This window comes from Oreochromis aureus, linkage group 3 (assembly GCF_013358895.1).
Source record: "Oreochromis aureus strain Israel breed Guangdong linkage group 3, ZZ_aureus, whole genome shotgun sequence".
Classification (NCBI taxonomy): domain Eukaryota; kingdom Metazoa; phylum Chordata; class Actinopteri; order Cichliformes; family Cichlidae; genus Oreochromis; species Oreochromis aureus.
In genome coordinates, this window is record NC_052944.1 from 30091756 (window position 1) to 30097778 (window position 6023).

General features: G+C 38.5%; 1 long non-coding RNA gene across 1 annotated transcript; it reads left to right on the top strand.

The window, feature by feature from the left end:
- The first annotated feature begins 2262 nt into the window (after nucleotides 1-2262).
- LOC120439170 lies at nucleotides 2263-3620 on the top strand. The gene is made up of 3 exons (XR_005612438.1): nucleotides 2263-2364; nucleotides 2593-2655; nucleotides 2875-3620. It is a non-coding gene; the product is annotated as an uncharacterized LOC120439170 (long non-coding RNA).
- Nucleotides 3621-6023: the final 2403 nt, after the last annotated feature.

The following is a 6023-nucleotide window of genomic DNA, read 5'->3' on the forward strand; positions in this document are numbered from 1 at the left end:
CCATATCATTTTTGATTGGTCGACATGGTACATTTTTCCACCAATAGGAAAGGCTGGGGTTTTTTGGTTTTGTTTTTGCTCACAGGCGGAGAGTGCTTTTGAGCGTTTTCCTTATAAAACGCCGTTTTTACCGTTTCTTCCCGCAGTAAATATAAACAATGATAGTATTCAGGAAGAAAACCAAACATTGCAGATATTTTATACCATAACTCTGGTTTTACGTGTCCTATCAACACAATTTAAAAACTGGTATAAAGTCCACACTTTTTCCGTCAATTGTTCCGTCTGTCCTGCTCACATCTCCAATGGTTGTACACGTTGTCATTAATGTGGCTTCACTGCACATCAGCCACGCCGCTTTGCTAGCTAAAACACCGCCACATAAGGACGCTGTCATAGCCTGTCAACGACATTGATTAGCTGTGTATATACGAATGTGAATCGCATCATTGGCTGGAGCAGCCAGTCACCAGTCACTTACTGACTCACACTGCAAAACAGAATGAATTGTTAACCTATTTATTTTAATTGCAATTCAGGTTAGATTTCTTTTTGTGTGCAATGCAGATTTTTTTGTGCACAGAGACCCTGCCAGCACTGCGTGATTGCACACGCGCGCAGCTTAGAGGGAACATTGCTCAGCATGCCAGATTACCAGTCCTGACCATGGCTGTTTCCAAGGTCTCAGTACTGACCTGGAAATGAATGGACTTATGCTGCTCAAACCCAACAGTAACACAATCATGTTGTAGCAAAAAGTGTGAGAAAAAATAATACTAATAAGAATATAACATAGAGCAGGATTACATCTGTTGGTGCCACGGTGTCCATTTACCTGACACAAACGGGAGCAGTAGACTGTATGTTGGTAAGTTCTCTCATATTTTAATGGCTTTTACAGTTACTGGTGTGATCCTGGTGAGCCCTGTCCATCCAGTCAATGAGGGGGACTCTGTTGCTCTTGGCTGCAAGTTCAGGACAGGAAACTTAAATTCCACCATTACATTCTACAAAAATGGGAAACTAATTCAAAATGATGACCGAAAAAACCTAAATATCCCTGCAGTGTCAAAGTCTGATGAAGGTTTCTACAAGTGTGGATATTCAGGGCATGAGTCACCAGAAAGTTGGATGTCTGTAAAAGGTAAGTGTGAATGATACAGTTGTAGGCAGAAAAGAAATGTTGTCTGTGTTTTAAAAGATTTAATCAAAAGGCTTGTTGAATTAAAGCAGCCATCCAGTCTAAAAAAATAAGTATGAAACTGAAGAAGATGGACTAAAATGGTCCTGCCCATGTAAAGTTTGAGAACCCTTATTTTGAACTAAAACTATTTTATAGTTTGTCTTTTTAGCCACTTTTATAGAGTGTTGATTGTTTAACATCCGAGTTGTTACTGCGTAACCATCTACAATATTTTCCATCCCCACAGTTTTAAGAGTTGATTTTCTGATTTAAATAAATATTTACAGACATCTTCTGACAACTCAGAAAATGCTTGTCATGACCTTTGCCCATAATGTATCCCATTGATTGCGATATATCATGATAGATAAAGCTAATTTGTATTCTTTATTATTACAGCATCCAGATCTTCACTTTCTGTCTCTCTAATCACGGGGCTGGTTAGTGGTATCTCACTGATTCTCCTGCTGTCCCTGCTGCTCTGTTGTTGGCACAAAAAACCAAAGGATGAATTTATTTATTTTTATTTATTTCATATATTACCTGCCAGACACTGCCATGGTATGGACAATTATGTTTTATTTGTAATACTCACCCATTTAATATTATTACTACTGTCTTCTCCATAGGTACACTTTGTATCAGGTTGGTAAAACACTCTTTTCTTGTCTTCAGTGAACAAACACTATGTAACACATTCATTGTAACTTGAACCTGTTTAAAACCTCAGACCAGCCCAGTCTCAGGAAACCAGTCAGACTGCTGCTACAGTTCAAACTATGAGCCAGGATGAAAATCAGCAGCAAATATATTCCTCTCTTCTTCACGGTCAGCCACACACCTGTTACAAAATAAGAGCATTTATAGCTGAACCTTTCTATACTCATGTTCATGTTCACAGTTATAATATAGCTGCAAGTTTACTGCACACAGAGTGATTATTTTATCATCGTCTTGATTTTCACTGACCCAAAGGTGACATGAACGTCTATGAGTCATGACCTTCTGAAAACACTGGTACAGTATAAGATATTTCTTTGTTTTTTAAATAACGAGTAGATCAAAATCTTATTTTTACTGAGAAATAAAAATCTAAAATAGTACAATTGTCCTCATTTTAGGTGGACGGACAGATGACTACAGAAATATCTCTCTTCAGCTCAGAAGTGTTGGACAGAGGAGTGAGTACAAAAAATATGAAAAATGTTCAATTGTTATAATATGTTCAATTATAAATGCAAATGTATCATGTAGCCAAAAGCATGTGCACTTCTGAATATCATACCTGTAAATATATGTAACATATAGGTTTCAATAAATAACATATCATTTGTATACAGTACTGTTTAAATTTTAACGCGCCCTCAGAGACGTGATACCCACATACATTTTCTGTGTTATTGTTACAGGAAAGCGTGATGATCCAGAGGAAACCTCTGACTACCATAATGTAGATCCAAACTCAGCTACAGGTACAAATATTAACTGTACTAAATATTGAGTTTCAGGAATGAAATATGTATCAAACTTTTCTATCATTGGGCTTGAGGGGAGCTTTAATTAAATGTCCTAATAATGAAACTCAGATTTGTAGCCCTTTTAAATGCCTTCAGCACCATTAAACCTGTTCTTCAGTTAGTTTTACTTTATTCTGTTTTCATTTATTTCATTTTATGTATTTACTTTTAAAGGTCCCTAAAGAGAGGCACAGCATCAATAAAACAAGAGAAGGTGGACCGCAACATGAAAGAGAAAAACTTTAATTCTTAAACTTTTGAACATTAACATTTTTACACCTGCTTGATATTAAAGTCGACTCACATCGTGATGCTATAGGCAGAAGTTGTTAAAGCTAAGTTAAGAAGAGAGGTGACAGTCAGTGATATGGCAGCATGTGGCTTCATGCTGAGAAAGACGTATAAGGAAGGTCAGAGGGAGCTTCACTGTGTCTTTGTGGATCTAGAGAAAGGATATGGTGCCAAGCGTGTGGGGTACTGCATGAGGATGTCAGGAGTAGCAGAGAAGTATGTGAAGGTGGTGCAGGACATGTATGAGGACAGTGAGACAGCAGTGAGGTGTGTAGCTGTAACTTAGCAGTTCAAGCTGGGGGTGGGATTACATCAGGAATCAGCTCTGAGCCCCTTCTTGTTTGCAGGGGTGATGGACAAGATGACAGATGAGGTCATGCAGGAGTCTCTGTGGATTATGGTGTTTGCAAACAACATTATGATGTGTAGTGAGAGGAGGGAGTATGTGGAAGAGAGGCTGGAGAGGAGGACGCATGCACCGGAAAGAAGAGGAATGAAATTCAGTAGAAGCAAGACAGAACACACGTGTATGAATAGGAGACAGTTTAACAGTGAAGCTGCAAGGAGTAGAGGAAGTGAAGGTGGATAAGTTCAACCGAGAGCCCCAAAGAGAGTGTAGGTATTGTAGGAAGGCCAAAGATAAGAGTCACAGATGTGGTGAAGTGGACAGTGAAGGAGAGGTGAAGAAGAGAGTGCAGAAGGGTGGGTAAAGAGTGGGCAGGGGTGATTTGTGACAAACGGACAGCAGTGAGAGTGATAGGGAAGGTTTACAAGACTGCATTTACAAATATATATTCATGATTTATAAATTAATAAATGTCCCTTTTTTCTGTTGTACCTTATGCTACTTTTCTTATCAGTTGTTTGTTTTCTTGTCAGCATTTTTGTAATTGTTTAAATGTTCACAGTATGGTTTATTACTGTGAGTTTAATATGAAATTAAAGGAAAATTACTAAAACACTTTCAACTCTAACAATAAAAAGCTCCTAAGTATCATAATTGTACTGGTGACCATTTCATATGATCACCAGTATAAAAGTGCTCATGAGCATCATGATAAGTAATTCTGTGTGTTAATATATAAGAAATATATAAACATGATGAAGTTTGAATTTTGTTGAAGTGGTTTTAATGTGAATATATCGTATGTAATTGTACAACATATTACTACGTATTGATTTGTTTTAGTTATTTGTGTCACAAATCAAATTATGTCTTAATGTTAGTTGTTTTGGGGACTTAATGACCTTACCCTGATTTGCGTGCATTTCTCCACATTTCTTTTAAAGTCCATTGCAAGTCTTTAGCTGTGTCTCAATTCAGGGGCTGCATCCTTCAGAGGACCCAGACTTGTTGACCCAGCCAATCTATGTTGGCTGGGTCCTTGGAAGACCAAGAAGGCCGCAAGTGTCTCGGTGGAGTTTAATAAACTCAGCCATCTGCTCCTTGCTATCAAAAATATAACAGGACATTGAGTATTGAAAAGAGTAATAAGAGTAATATTACAACTTAGTAGCTGCCGCCATTGTGGGAAACTGGAATTGGCTGGGCCGCGCTATGAATTCTGGGATAGGTTGGGCCACGAAGGATACACCCGACCCATCCTTCAAATTTGGGGAAATGAAGGACGTATTTGTCGGCTGCATTTGGAGCAGCCTTCGAACTGGGAGAGCCTTTGTTGCGTCGCTGTGAAATAATCGGCCTACATATGCGGCCTCTGAAGGCTGCAGACCCTGAATTGAGACACAGCCTTTGTTGTCTAGATAATAAGGAACAACTCTTGGTTCTCTTTCCTTCATTATATTACCTTGCTGAGAATCTCAGTGCCATTCCCTAGCATGATGTCCTCTTGTATCTTTTTTTGCTATTTTTTTATTTAATTTATTTTTTTGTACCATAAGTTAGTGTACCCCTAGTGGCAGCATGCCTAAGACAAGATAAATGAAGTGGGTTTTATACATCCAGTATAAATAATGTGATTTCCATATTTGATGGCTTGCAGCACTAGAGGCACTAACCTAACAGGGCGCCAGGACAAACTGTGCTACTGTTTGCAAAAGGCAAACGAAGGTGAGAGAGAGGTGTGATAGAGACAGTAAGAGAAGGAGGAAAGACAGTAGTTTGAAGAAGAGTAGGGACATTAAATGGGACTCTGACTAGTAAAGGAAGACAGCTGGGAGATATGATGGAGAAAACGAAGGTAGATATATTGTGTATGCAGGAGACGAGGTGGATGGGAGACATTGTCTTGTATGTGGTCAGCAAAACAGCTGTAAAATCTGGATTTACTCTAATTGTTCTCAGTAGAAACAGTTTAACAAAGAGTCAAACAGTGTTTTTAGTCAAATGGGTTTTGGATTTCAATTAAAGTGTTTCTTCATTTGTAGCTCAGTGGGTTTCAGTCCGTGTATGAAACTAAATAATTATCTCCTATAGTTTGAACAGCTTCTCATTTTAAATTTAACCAAGGGGGGGAGGGGGGGGTCACTTTCAGCAACATTTCTAAACAAGAAACGTCTTACGTCTTTCTGATTACAACAGTTCCAGCTACTTTTATGGGCACGGAGATGAGCTAAGAGAGTGGGCAGGAATTTATCTCATCTCATGCTCACTTCTGGTTAAGGGCACTATTTCTGTTTTGCTTAAACTCACTCGTTTCCTGTAGGTGAATTTATTACCAAACCACAACTGCACAACTGAGACACTTTACAGTCATAAAACTCAGCTTAAAATTAAAGGGGAGGTATTTTTACTTATAGATTTGCATGAAAAAGTGCAGGATTACCAACTGCTGCTGTGTTTGGTAACGATTTTGTGTGCTGGTGATTAGTGTGCACCAGTAGTTCATGACTGCAAAGTAGCAGAGGCAACCTACTGGATGATCATATCTACGACAGGAGGGAAATAAAAGTATGTTGTGTTGCTTGCTGATATTTTTAATCTCTGCAGTTATACCTCTATATCACTTTGAACCCATCTAATATATGTATGTTTTAGACTTCAAATGTAGAGTTACCTCAGTGACTGAACA